Source organism: Oryzias latipes, chromosome 15 (assembly GCF_053564925.1).
Source record: "Oryzias latipes strain Hd-rR chromosome 15, Olatipes_Hd-rR_3.1".
NCBI classification, from domain to species: domain Eukaryota; kingdom Metazoa; phylum Chordata; class Actinopteri; order Beloniformes; family Adrianichthyidae; genus Oryzias; species Oryzias latipes.
Genome location: NC_136251.1, coordinates 31,498,588 through 31,514,008, shown reverse-complemented (window position 1 = coordinate 31,514,008; position 15,421 = coordinate 31,498,588).

Below are 15,421 nucleotides of genomic sequence, written 5' to 3'. Positions count from 1 at the left end.
CGTATGTGGGGGTCTTAAAGTCTCCCTTCATGTCTGCTGCGGTCTGTCTGTCATGGACTGAGAGCCGAGGGTCTGCACATGCTTTCAATCAGGCGGACTCTGGCTCTGCAGGACCCCCACCACCACCACCACCACCATTCTGCTGTTGTCCCTCTGCTTCCTGCAGTTTTGCTCTCTGGCTCCACACTGTGGAAGAGCTGCAGATTACATCACAGAGCCGGTTTTCTCCTGAAGATCATTTCATAATCCATCGACTAGAATGAAGTAAATGATTGTTTTGCGTGTCTATAAAAAAGCGGCAGCACCTCAGATGGATGTATTATTATTAACATTTATATATTTTTTTTACACGAGTGCCTCCAATATTTTACTAGAAAAGTGAAATAAGGACATTTTGAATAAAGATGCATCCTAATTTAAGGCTATGAACACAGGTTACGTTTGAATAACTAATACAATAAACGGTTAGTTATGAAAGGATCTTCATGCCATTAGAAATGAAGCATTTTCAAGACATTCTGAGTCTGTTTTCTCTCTTATTCTGGACAGGTCACCAAAATCCTCAGACAGGAAACTTTGAATGATCAAGAAACTCTTTTTTTAAGGAACATTAAGAGTCCAGAAAAATCCAAAGCCGGCTTTCTCAGTCCACACCAAAGAGCCCGCCGGGAATTTAAGCCAGAAAGGTTGTTGCTGTGAAGCAGCAACACTAATCGACCTTCGGAAAAGGGAATTTTCTGTTTTCCTCCCTTCAGTCTGTCTGAAACATGCAGGCATCTGTACAGAAAGCTGTTGGTCCAAGTCTTCAGTAAACTGCTCGTACTGCCCTTAAATGGTCGTTTTCTTGACAAACATCTCTGTCTTTGCAAATTGTTCCATTTTTCTCTCATTATCAAATATAACTCTGTGATTATTGTTGCAATGATGTATTAGTTCAATTGCATCTCTTTTCCCTCCTAATTATCCCTCTTTAGCCTTCTCTCTACAGCTGCATGTTGTTTAATTATTTTTGCTCCATAAATCAAATCCACTGATGTCCTTTCAGGTGTTTTTTAATGAAAATACTGTCTTGATGTGAGTCAGTGGCAGTTTGAGCGACAGCTCATTTAGGCTGAACAGGTAAGGCCGGGTCAGCTGAGACCCGCCTCAAAGGATCCCAGGTGGACTCTGGGAGAGAAAACACACCTGAGATGAGAGGCCCACTGGCTGCACGGCCACTCTTCACTGTCTGCAGGTGGTGTTCCTCAGAAAAACAGAGCCGTGCTCTGAGAAAATGGCTGAAAACGGTGAAAGTGGTTTTTCACGTCTGCACTGAAGCATTTGGAAACGCTGCATGCCGCAACAGGATGTCTGCATTTGAGCGGCTCCTCCTTGAACTGCACCTCACCCCTGAAGCCTGTCAGCTGTTGAGACTTGAACCGCCACACAAAACTCTCGTCCCGTTGGATTTGACTTTAATGCCTGGCAACAAATGTCAGTCAGAGGTTTGTTTTCTCGAGGAGAAACTTATCTCAATCTGTGGCGATTAGGGCATTCAAGAACCATTAAGTAGTTAAAAGTAAGTGGCCAAATGGAAACCAGGTTGCTGGTTATTTTATTTATTTTTTTTAAGACTGAAGGCGGTCCGCCAAATCTAACAGCGCTCACGTCATGTTTGCACATAATTCATAATGCCTTGAGAGGCAAATTTGAGGAATTTTGCTGCACAACATAATTTGAGTGGAGCTGTGCAGTCTACCTTCTATTAAAATACTTTCCGCTGGTTTGTGGTGGAAAAGCATTTGAAAGGTTTAGAACCAAACAAAAGGAGGGGCGGGGAATGGCGGTTCTGCTGCACACGCCACAAACCTTTTCAGCTCCAGAAAGGCCATAAATGCAGAACCGGAGCTTTAGCGACTTCTTCCAAAGGACGGTCAGACTGAGTCTGAAATGGCTGCAATGAGGAGCTAGAATAGAAGCTCATGACTGAAGCTTTAGTGGGACTTTCACCCTCCACAGGTCCACAGCAGTGTGTTGAGGTTAGAATAGAATAGGTCTTTAACAATCCCTAAGGAAATGTAAAAATTGCCATCTGCTCACACTCATAAAACACACATTAAACTAAAAGGTTGCCTTTTCTTCCACTGAGGAAGTTGCATCACAACAAAACCTGAACTTCACTGTCCAGATTTGAAGGTATTTCCTAAAAATCTGCTGTCTTTCTTTAGTTTATGTTTGCACGCTGACTTTCTGTCATGCACTTCTTCAAATTACAAAAAAAGTCCCTGCAGGTTTTCAGTGAACTGACAGCGATGACTGATTTATTTCTTGCTGCTGCAGAAGAAAAACATTTTCAATCCCGACATCAAAGCAGGAACTCTAACCTGATGGTCTTTTTCACTGTGTGTCTATTTAAACGCAGACAGCAGGAACAGTTTCTGTACTCTGAGGAAAATGCTGTTTTTGCTGTTTTAACTTGTTCTTGTAGCATTTTTCTGATGATGTAGACATAAAAAAATGCATTTCTGAATATTTCTTTATTTGAATCCTTCTGAGTCAGGAGCAGATGAAGAAAATGCTGTTTGAAAAAGATTCTATTTGTGACGTAGAAAACACGCTGGGCGGAGCCACAATCTCCCAGCTCCGCCCCATTCTGATGCATCTACTGTTAGACAAGTAGATCCATGAACATCTCTGTTGTCCTGGAATCTGAGGGTCTGTAAGCTAGCGGGAGAGCGTGTAAACAGAGAGCTCTCAGCAAGGGGGAGGGGGCGGGGTTGTTCTGCACCAACAGTCCCCCCCACAGCTCTGAGGTGAATTAAGTCTTAGAAAACGACGTAGATGTTCCATGTCTCCAACATGGTTTGCAGCTTTGGTTTGAAAAGATTTCAACTTTGTTTAATCTGCATCTCCATGAACTCTGTCAAATGTTTGATCGTTTCATTGAATCCGCCAATAAATCATTTCTAATGACTCACAGTCACACTTTTAGAGCGTGAAAACAAAATGATTTGCTGGAAAAAGATCTCCCAAAAACCAGGAGACCGGATGGATGAATGAGCCTGTGACACGTTTGGATCCAGCCGGTTTTCAGGTCTGGTGTCTGGATGGTCAGTGGGGGTGGGGGGCTGGATAACCACTGACGATGGGGAAATATGACAGCTTTACTTGTATGTCAGCCTGAAGCCTCGACAGTCGTTTCACAAACGGATCTTTCCCAGACTCCGTAGATCATTTCACAATATTCTCCACAGCATATGTTAATAAAACAAAGTTATTGCATGTTGTGTTGCAACAGAAGGACTTTTCTTTGCTTTGAATTTCCAACCTCCTTATGTGCAGCTTCAATTCTTTACATTTTTTGTCTTTCACTCTTGTTTTCTTCATATTTGACTTTTCTTTTGACGGGTCGGTGATGCGGCTCAGCGCCTCTCTGCAGCCAGTTTCTGTCAGCCCGTTAAAATGTGAAAATGTTGTGAATCCAGTTTTGTTTGTTAGTGGAGCGTGAGAGGACAGGTGTGGCTTTTTCTGGAGGTTGTGATCCTCAGAGGTTTGTGTGCCGTCAGGTGCATGTTAACACCTGGACTCCACACCTCAGCCTGAAAACCCAGAAACTCTCGTCTTTTGTCAGTTTTGATTCTTATCAGCGTTTTTATGGTTCGGGCTGCATGTTTAGGGGTTTACATTTTAACGAGCCACACCCTTTTCTTGTACTGATACCAGCTTCTGCAGGGCTGCACAGTAGTATAGTGGTTAGTGTTCTTGCCTTACAGAAAGATGGCCCTGGTTCATTTGCTTGTTCTCCTCGTGCACATCTGAGTTTTCTTCCACCCACAATCCAAAAACAGCTTAATTGGTCAAAGGTCAATTACTGTCTGAACAGTCTGGCAGGTGAAACCTCCCGCCCCCTTTGGACATTAGTAGCTAGGATAGGTACCAGCAACCTTTGATCTCAAATGGATGGATGGATGGACAAACGGATGGATGGATTGATGGATGGATGCAGGCGGATGCTCAGTAAAGTGGATGATCACTGGTCATTTCTCACGTTCTCCTGCTTTCTGGTCCTCGTCCACTAAACTCCAGTCTGTCTTTGGTCTGGCCCGGGTCAGCATGTGTGCTGCCAGATGTTCATTTGGACATTCTGTTCATTTATCGGCTGTCGATCCGGCTGCACAGACTCGCCGGTTCCCATGACTGGAAACATAACATCTAAATAAAAATATTTCTGGCAAACGGAGCAGCAGTTGAATTCCCCGTGGCAGCTGCATCTCTGGTTATCAGGCTCTGTTTTATGAAATGATAATTATAATAATTGCTGTCCTGCTTTTTTCCACAACAGGAACTCCTGAGATCTCTGCAGCAGTTTGCCAAAACCACCGATTTTACACAGCCTGAAGGATGACCAGACAGAGGGAGCGGCTGAACGAAGCAGAACCGCCGCATCCCATAAAGACTTTCAGATGGAACTCACCCGCGTGTTTGATTTTCAGTCAAAGCGGCTCGTCTTGGCTGCGTCTCAAGGCAATCCAAGAATAACATCCATGAGCATGAAGGCAGACCTGCGACTGTAGATCCCAGCTCTCTGTTCCTCATATGGATCTCATTGGTTTGGACCTCTCCGTCTTACAGATCCAGCTTTTCTATCAGAGCTGTAATAGATATGTGAGCACATCACTCACAACCTCCATGCAAAGCAGGCTGGGAGTTTCGATTTCTACTTTCTGAGTCTCAACTATGAGCACGGAAATTACGAAACATAAAATCTGGACTTTCATGTCTCTGGCATATTATCACTTCAAAGCATTTTTGGGAAACTTTTAAAAGACTGGTTTGAGTTATTGACTGTAGAGCAGGACTGACTGACCCCTCCCCCTGGCGTTCCAAAAAGGAAGTACCGGCAAAATCCCATAGACTTCTACAGATAAGCAATCAGCTGTTACTTAGTCATCAGAATAAACATTCTGGCTCAGGTACCTTTTTTCCACATCAACTTGAAACTTCTGTTTACTCACGTCGTCTGGCTCCAACATGGCGCCGTCCATATTGTGAAAAATGACGACTGGATTAACTTCATTTGGTTTAAACTGGAATGAACCATTTTCTATAGGTGACGTCATTCAGTCCATTGGCTTGAACATAGCTAGTGTCAAAGTGTCAAACCAGCATCATTCAGTGCTTAAATAAAAAAACATTTAAATATTTATGTTTAGCATAACTGTTTTGGAGTCCATGTTCCTTTAAACACGTTATTTAGTATGAAACCAGAAACGAAACAAAAGAAGAGTCCACATCTCTACCATTGGGCGGCAGAGGCTCAGGCGCTTAAGCAGGTCGTCCAATGATCGAAGGGTCAGCGGCTCGATCCCCACTCCCCCCATTTAACTGTCGTTGTGTCCTTGGGATAGACACCTCCCCCTCCCTGCCTCTGTCATCACCAAGTATGAATAAGGAGTGAATGAATAATGGACACATTGTAAGAACTTTGAGCATCTAAAAAAGCTCAGATAAATCTAATCCAATATTATTATTATTATTGACAGTCATTATTGGTCTGAGTCAACGTTTCTATGGCAACCAGTCTCACCAATCAGGAGTGAGCTTGTTGGAAGGCCACACCCCTTCCACTTGAAAGCGGGCTACACAAAATCTGTCAAACCTTTTAAACATTGGACATGGGTGACACAGGCTCCACCTACTCTTATGGAGGCATCTGATTGGTCAGTTTATAAAAAATCTGTACAAAAATATCCTGGGAAAAAATAGGATGATCAAGATTGTTAAAGAAAAAAGAGGTATCAGATCCAGAATGGTTCGTTTTGACCAATAGAATAAATGAGAGACGGCTGTTTATTTTGTCTATGGAAGTCTATGGGTTTTTGTGGGTACTTCCTGTTTGGAACACCAGGGGGCGTGGCCACTAAGTCCAGTTCTCAGATACAGTCAGAGGTCAGTAAGACGATGGCTGTACATTAAAAAAAACGCTTTTCAGCTCTAATGGCAGAAGCTTGTGAGTCCATTTTCACAACTGAAAGTTTATTACCAGAAAAGCTCAGTGGGCTGGTGGAGGAGTGTCCACCCCGAGACGCGTGTGTTCGATTCCATGGTTGTATTGTACCGCAAACTCTAAACTGAGCTCAGCATTAGGTGTTGGATTGGGGGGTTGATGATCACGATTGGGACGGCAGCACCCACAGTTTCAGTTTATTCAGGATTATGAGCTGCAGATTCCTCTGGATTCCTCTTTGCTGCTTTGAGCAGCATCCTGCATTCTGCCGTTAACGTCCAAAGGTTTTCTCTGACAGAGACTTTTCCGTGAGGTAAAAAAAAGATGGCTGCGTTTTCACCTGCACACAGTGACTGACTGTGTGGACGGACGTGGCACTCTGACTCTGGCGTCTCGCCTCGGCACAGACCAGCTCAGAAAGGCTGATTGTGTCTTGGGAGTCTATTTTGGGGTTTTTATGAATTATTCTGTACGTTAGGCTCCTGCTGCCAGCTTGTATAAAGGTTTCCAGTTCCCCTGTTGAGTTAATGGCGGACTGTGAATCATCGCCACAGTGATGTTTGAATGTGGAGAGGTCGGTGATGTACAGCGGAGACTCCATCCAAGAGAAACAGCAGGCATAGAAGTACTGAGGTGTTCAAAGGCGTCTGTGCTGCTTTAGCTCCGCTTCGTGAGAAGTGGGCAGCGGCGTGAACACGGCTTCTCTGCCAGATTTTGTTTTCCTTTTCCCTGCTGGAGAGCTCTGGGCGGGCAGCTTTTGGCACAGACGAACCCTCAATCAGTCCAAGTCTGCTTTCCTTCAAACTGACCAGCACCATCCCAGAGCGAGCCCTTCAGGCTGGACCAACGCAGCTCGCAGCGGGAACCCACCCTCACCTTGAAGAACGAAAAGTCACAAACTAAAAAGCTTCTTGGGAATTTATTTGTTCTCACACACTTGACGCTGCCATAAAAACTGTTCTCTGCAGAAGAAATGTGATGATTCAGCGTTTACACTCCCAGTGGCCCCGGTGACCCGTCCCGGTCCAGGAACTGCAGCAGCCGTGCGGCGGGGCCGCCGGACTCCTGAGGGGCAGGAGGCTCCTAATTGACCTGAATGACTGCAATCAGAGCCAATACGTGATAAGCGTGGGGCTGCTCGCCAGATTGGCAGCCAGAGAATTGTGAGGCTGTGTTGACCAAACAGAGAACAGGCGTGCACGTTCTCACACACTCAGGTGTATTTCCCAGCAACCCTGAGCGGCTCCACCGGTACAGCCTCTCACACCCTGAGCAAACACGCCAAACGCTCCGATTGCTTTACACTATGAGCTTCATCGCTCGGAAGAAACCCGTTTCATCACCGGGTGACAGGCCTGTTCCTGTTCCTGAGCTGCATGATCTATAGGATGTGTAGGAGAACGCATACATGAGGGAACAAAGGCGTGTTCAGCCGCCTTCTTCATGTCTGATCGAGTCCTGTTGACTTTAGTGATAAGAGGCGGAAAATGCTGAAGGAACTCATTTGTCTTTGGATTGTTTCTGATGGAAACCACTCAGCCTTTAAGACTGTAAACATTTTTTTAAAAGTATGATGAGGATGATGAAGAGTCATGTCCATAAGCCCGAGATTGACAAGAAAATTATAAAAATACTAAATGAAAATTAGAATTAAAGTCATTTCAGGTAACAATAACATTATTAACTAATAAAATGAATGGATGTGCTTTGTTTTATACATTAGTCTCTGTAGTTTAATAACTTTTATTGACTTTTGTGGATGCAGCCCTGAATTTAATGCAACAGAACAATCTCATTGAGTTAAATAAAAAGTGTTTTAGGAGAACTAACAACGAAATCTAACGCAATCTTTTTTATCACATTATTTTTTAATTTAAAGTCTTTCATTATTTTCCATTTTTTCTATTTCATTGTTTATATTGGACTTTATTTGATTAAATGTCACATTTTAAAGTACAATGGTAGTATAAAGTAAAGATATATTCATTTCATCCTCAGTTTTACTTTTATTATATTTTTCATGACAGGTTTTATTTCATTTTGGGATTTTTTTGTCATTTATTTTAGTCTTTTGTTGTCAATCATCTGTTTCCTTCTTGCTTTTACAGTGTCTTGCCTAACAGAGTTTTTATAATTATTTTCAACAAACCTTTTTTTTCTTTTGTGTAGCAAAGTTTCTTCATAAAAACATCTATAGATATGAATTGATTGATCCATCATGACATCTAATTTAGGTTTCTTTTCAGATGATTTCTTTCTCTTTAACGTTCTTTGTGTTGAATCTTTCATTCGTTAGCTTTGCCTGGGAATTGCTCGGCTACAGCCGTATTTCAAACAATCAATGGTCGTTCAAAATGAAGCTTTATTTACAAAATGTTCTCTGCTACAGTTAATGTTCTTCTACGCCTTCAAGTCAAGAACTGGATTTTGTTGAAGAGAGACTGTAAACACACTGAAATCATATTTTACAGTGATTTCTGATCGTATTTTTTAGGCCACAGAAGGAGGCGGTCTGACAGAATCAGTCGACCCAAATGTTGGGTGTACTATGATAAATGGGGGGGCAGAGTTGGGGGTAGAGGCATTTGGGGATAAGTCCCGGTTAATGACGAGGAAGTCCAGCACGGCTTTGATCTGCACCAGGCTTTTGGCACATTCAGGGAAATCTGCATACTATACCGCAGAGACACCTAATCTGCTCAGAGATGTTCTTAACATTCCTCCGGAGAACTCCATCGGACTGTCTGAGCACATGGAAATGTTCTGCAGGCCTGCATCCCACTTCTACATCGCTTTTTAAGGAAAAACAGATCAGATTTGGGGTAAACAGAGAGATGTGTGGTTTGGGGAGTTGGCTGCTTGGGCCTCTCTCGGTCAGAGTGTAGAATAGTTTCCTCTGAGCCCAAACAGGATTTTTTTGTGGGTTTCTGGGAGATTTCCGCATTAATCGCAGCCATCCTGCCGCTGAAATACTGTGGAGAAATCTTCCTGTCAGATATGGCGGTTGCTTCATTTTCAAAGTCACATTATCATCACAGCAGAATGAGGGAATTCTCTTCATGTTGCTGGAAAATCTTTCTCAAGGCAGCATTTCCGATTCCAGCCAGCCTTCCTGAAGTGACATGAAGTGCTTCTGCAGGCTGGAAATGACAGCATCTGTGCCATCCTGCTGCCTGTCGAGGATCCAAAGAAAGCAAAGTCCAAGGAAAATATGGAAAAGTCCAATTCTGCGCCGGTCCTGGACCTGGCACTGTGACGCTCCTTTTTTTTTTTTTCCTTTAACTTGTCCTGTCCAACAGCTGAGCACACAGATGAGAGCTGAGGGCCTCTTGTGTTGGACAGATTTTCTGTTACGACATGAGGTTATGGATCTTCTGACACACCAGAGGTATAATTGAATAAACCCCTTTTGTAATTTAGGCTAAACTTTATTCGTGTTAATTATATTTGTAAGAGTCTTTTGTTGGACCAGACAGAAAAGAAAAGGAGGGAAGAAGAGAGAGGGATGTTGGGGGGGGGTATAGGAGGATGATTAGTGTGTGTGTGTGTGTGTGTGTGGGGGGGGGGTAAACTATAGAAGGGGAGGGTAAAATGCACTGAAATGAGTTCAACAGAGTTTGCAGCAGGATATGATTTTTATAACCCCCCCGCTGTGAAGTTCAGCACATCTGTGTGAAATGACACAGACGGATAAGAGGGGCTTTGTGGTCAGTCAAAACTCAGGGCCGGGGAATGTGACGGGCACACAAACCTGTTGTCTGGTTTGCCATCAGGCCAGCGGAGCTCGGCTAGTTAAGGCCTGCTCGCCTGCAGGGGCTTAGGTCTGCCTCCACTCCCCCCTCCGCCGCCAAAGCTGACACCCTCCAGGGCACGGAGGGAGAGGAATGCACTCAGACCCTCCACCCTCCTCTCTTTTTTCCCTCCAGAGGAGCAGGGATGGAGGCCCCTTTATGGAAAGCAACCAAAACCCCAGGCTTCAGATCCCTGTTTTTTAATCCTCACTTTACCCCTCACCCCGTCCCTCTTTTTTCACTCCTTTGTGTAAGATCTGTTTGCGTTGGTGGAGTACGCAGCCCAGCGAGGCCTTCCAGAGGTCTGCCGCAAGCTTGGCCGGGCCCCTGATAAGGGCTGGACTGGGCTGCTGTGAGGGCATGAGAGCACAAACATTACGCCACTGAGTAAACGGACCCTGGGGCCCACTGCTGAGCGCTTTTGTTATTGCAGCGTGCATGCAGCCAGGTCAGAGCAGACGGAGAACGCGGATCATATGGCAGCTTATCACTAGATTCCTTCTCAGAGCTCGTGAAGAACCTTTTCCTGGAAAAGGCAGTGTGGGTTTTCTCTGATTGTTCATCTTTTGTTTAGTTCCTTGTGTTTATTGGGAAACGATTCAAAGGTATTTATCAATGCAGTCATGAAAAAGCCTGCTGTTCAACTGTGACATCAGTGTGTGATTGAGAAATGATTAGCTCTCCGTAAATGTGGGAGAAAAACCCCACATCAGCTCCGATTTTCCCTGATCCCATCACACATTTCCTCTTTGTTATGGAGCAACAATGACCGTCAACATTTCAGTTATTGTTGACAAAATCAGTGGAAGTTATGGATGGTGTGATTTACACGAATGCTTTTCCTATTTAGTCTGAATTTAATTAAACAGGTAAAGGTTCCCTCTGACGTTACTGTATTTTTTGCTCTGGAACAAAAGTTCCAGCAGCCAAGAAATGCACAATATGGAGGGAAAAACACGAGTCGCACAAAATACGGAAACAGGAACAGACATTTCATTTTAAAAAAAGGAAAATCAGAACAACAGAAAAGATAATAGGAGATTGACGCTTCACTACCAAAACACATTGATGCTTATTTGGCTTTATGAAACACAGGAGAAGTCTATTATGTTAGAGCAACATATGAACAATAATTCAGATAAACTACAGCATAGAGAACACGCTAACGAAACTCTTTATATCACAAAGTCCGTTGGATTCTTCATTCTGTAAATCTTTGGCAGAACTCCAAGCCTGGCGTAGAACTGAGCGGCAATTCTTTTTCTGCGTTGCTGTCATTAGCAAATACTGTTACACACATACAGAGTCCTCTAGTACAATGTTTTTCAACCAGATGGGAGATGGTCAGGTGTGCCGTGGGAAATTACCCATTTTCACTGATCTAACAACATTTACCATCTCCAGGATATCAGCTCTGTGTTCGTCCTGTGGTGACCTGGGGGTTAGCCCCGCCTTCAGCTCCTAAGACTCATGGGAAGTGGGGAATCTTGGGTGTAAAGTTCCTCACCATGAGTGAGGGGGCTGTGACCAGAGGTGACATCCATGCTGTTTGGCTGTTTGTTGGGGTGTTCAAATAAATAGGCATTGATGCCAGAAAGGAGATTATGCGCTCAGTTTTTCTGTTTACTTCTCCCTCTCTGAGACTGTCTGCAGTCATGGGGTGTACGGGGAACGGACAGCTCTCCAATGCAGCCAGTCAATTAGCAGCTCAAAACACTGAGTAGTTAGGAATTTGAAAGACCATAAAATACTTTTAACTTTGTGTTTATTTGATTCATTTAGAGACACTTTTGATAGGAATGACGGTACCGCGAATTAGCCGCAGCTTCAGCTCTGTTTTCGGAAAAGTCCCGCCCCTTTAACTGTCTCCACCAATCATTCTTGGAGGCTTAATCATACGTCATTAGTCTGACCAATCAGAAGCGGTAAAAGTCTTCACTTCCTTGTTCCAATTCTGCTCCTAAAGTCTCTCAGTTCCAACAAAAATACCAGCTAAAGCTCGTCTTTAGCGGTGTAGCTTTCCACAATAACCGATGTCAGACCGTGGAACAAGTGAACAAAACAATGAAGCTCAGAGAAGAGAGTCTGTCTACTATAACTACATCTCCCATGATGCATTGGGTCAAAGTGACAGCGTCTCAGCATAAATGACTCTTCCCTGTTAAACGTCTTAAACCACAACAAACACAAATCAACCAGTTTTTAAATCTTCTTGATTAAATCAGAGGTCAACAGTTTAGTTCTTCTTCAAGGTTTGTGTTTATTATCAGCCAAACATCCCAGAGTTTGGTCCAAGTCATCTTTCTAACTGAAACACTTTTCTAAGAACGTCTGGATTATTTTACATGTTAAACCTAAGAAAAAGTAAGAACAACATTTAAGAAACAGGATGAAGGTGAAACAGACACAATTAAACTAAATTGAAATAATTTAATCATCTAAAAAGAAATAAAATATTTTTGTTAAAGTTTTCAAAGACTTCATCTTTGATTAAGACAAAAGAAAAACTACTAAAACTTCAACATGTTCACTAAATATTTAAAAAAATAAATCACAATTTAGAAAAAATATATTTGTTTTTTTGTGAGGTTACATAAAATGTCATGTTAATAAACTGAAGGGAAAATAACTACCAGGGTAAAATTTCAAATAGTTTAGTTGAAAATTATTGCTGAAATCTCATTTAACTTTTATTACATCTTTTTTAAAAAAACAGCTGCAGCTTCCAGCTTTTTCTGCCACAATTATCACAAAAATGCACGTGAAATCATGGAGGGACTGTCGATCAATGCAGACTGAGTTTCTCGTTATTTAATTATTTGAATGCCGGTGTGCCGCAGGATTCCTGTCAAGGATAAAGTGGTTGTTGCTATTTTTTTTTTTTTTAAATGACACATAAGTCGCACCTGAGTACAAGTCACACTCCAGCCAAGAATATGGAATTTATACTTCAAAAACACGGTGTTACTAATAAATGAGAATAACGGTGCAGTCGGGTCAGCCTCACCTTGATGAAAGCAGGTCTTTTAATAAAGAACGATGACAGAAAGGTAAATTGGAGCCCCTCCCAGCTGCCATGGATCCATCTGTCATGCACAGGTGACCTTGGGCTTCGTCTGCCTGCAGGACTGGGCTTCGTCAAGTTTGCTTGCATTGTTTGACTGTTGAATAAAAACATGGATCTCCTTAGGGTAGAAAGGTTTTTCTTGGTTAAATTGGGTTCAGCATCGACTATGACATCCATGGCGATTACGCAACAAACCGAAGAAATTATAAATGGCACTGACAATAAAGAGTTTGCCGTAGGAGTGTTTGTCGATCTGAAAAAGGCTTTTGACACTATTTAACATAACATTTTAGTAAACAAACTGGAAAAGTATGGAATACGAGGACCAGCATTAAAATGGTTAAAGAGTTACATTAATAACAGGCAGCAGTTTGTCCAACTGGATGACTGTAAATCATCCCTGCTAAATTTAAGCTGTGGAGTTCCACAAGGGTCAATATTAGGTCCCATACTGTTCATCCTTTACATCAATGACACACGCTTGTATCAAATACACTCAAATACTTTTTATATGGAGACGACACAAGTATAGTCTGTACAGGGGAGAGCCTCAGGGAAATTGCAAAAACAGTAAATACAGAATTAGGGAAACTAAAACGTTGGTTTGACCAAAATAAACTGTCACTCAGTGTTAACAAAGCTCAATTCATGATTTTCGGAAATCGCCACATTACTGCAGATTTAGAAATAAAATTTGCCATTGATAACCGTGTTCTGGAAAGAGTGTCTGAAATCAAGTTCCTCTAAGTAATTCTGGACGACAAAACAAGCTGGAAACCACAAATAAAGCAGATCAGAGCTAAACGTGCTAAAAGCATAGCAGTGTTGGGAAAAACGCGCCATACTCTGACTATAATATAATATATTCATCCCTAATACTACCATATTTACAGTACAGTGCAGAAGTTTGGGGAAATACTTATTAAACAAACCTACAGTTTTTATATATCTTACAAAAAAAAGCTGTTTGAATCGTTCATGGAGTGGATTATGGGTCACATACAAACACTCTATTATTAAAGTCGGGTTTATTGAAAACATGGGATCTGGTGAAACTGAAAACAGCTCTCGTCATATATGAAGCCAGATACAACTGACTTCCAATAAATTTACAGCAAATGTTCAAAGACAGAGATGGGAGTTACAGTCAACGAAAACAACTGAATTTCAAAAAGCAGAGCATTCGAACAACAAAAAAGAAAATATGTCTCTCTAATTGTGGTGTGGATTTATGGAGTGGATTGGATGAAGGTTTAAAACAAACCAAAAGTTTACATGCATTCAAAAAAACCTACAAGAAGTCACTAATAGTACAGTAGAAGGCCAGAAACGATTAATTCAACAAAAAATGTCACTTTAGCACAGTTGCCGTGCAGAATTGTGCCGTGAATGATTTGTACCCATCTGTAAATAGCAATACGCGTGTTGAATACGTACATCATCAGGTTTTGTAAAAAGGGGTGGGAGCAGACAAGATTTCTCTTCAACCCACTCCTTTTCAAGAACACTGTATTATTTTATGTCTTTTAAACCACTGTGTGTAGACTTTTTCAGTTGTTTTGTGTTTGAAATAAACTGAACTGAACTGAACTGAACTACGTTGTGTCAATTCTTTACTTTTGGGCTCCTTGATGCCACTTATGACAGATCTGTGGCTAAAAACACAAACAAAACAGCACCAAGAATCTGAACTTTTCTTTTGCAAAGAAATGATTTTCAAAAGTAATTAGATGGAGTTTGGGGAAAAAAAAATGAAATGTGACTGAGAAGGCTGAACCTGAATGAGACCAAAAGAACTAAAAAGAAGATGTAAAGAACAGAAACTAGGATCTTCTGTCTCTGAGCTTTAGGATCTATCAGCAGTCAAGAGGTTGCATACATTCAGACTGGTCATAAGTGTCCAAAATGACTGTAAATTTCATTTCAATTATTGCCTCCAAAGTGGTTCATATGTGCTTCTCAGAAGCAAACTTTATTCTCGTCCTGCTTTGCTTTTGCTTTGTTTGTTTTATGCTTTGGGAACTTCAGTCATCGTTCTCCTACCGAAACAGTTACAATTGGTTTTTCAATGAACTTTTTCTAAATTTGTTCTGTTTGATTCTTCTGCCTCTTTGCATCTCAGTCTGTTTTCAGGTCATTTCTGTCCTGCAGGACGCATTTCTGTTCAATCTTCTTTCTGGATAGAACTTCAAGTTATACTTAATTAATGACATTATTTTATTATGTATGTTTATATGAAGACTTTTGTGATTTTATTGGACGACTTGCCTTTTTTCTGCCTGTTTGTGTAAACAAACAAACAAAATGTTGAAATGAACAAATAAAAGATCTGAAATCCCACATCTGGGTCTCCATCATCCTCCAAATGATCACGAAGATCATGTTCAAATATCCGCTGGTTGAACTGCAGCTTTTGTGTATTTGGCCGTGGCGCAGGGGTAGAGCGGTTGACCTCTGATTGGAATATCGCGGGTAGGGTTTCCGCCCTGCCTGCCCATGTGTCCTTGGACAAGACTCTGAACCCCACACTGCTCTTGGCGGTTATGGGCTGGCGCCAGTGTTCGCCACGGGTGTGTG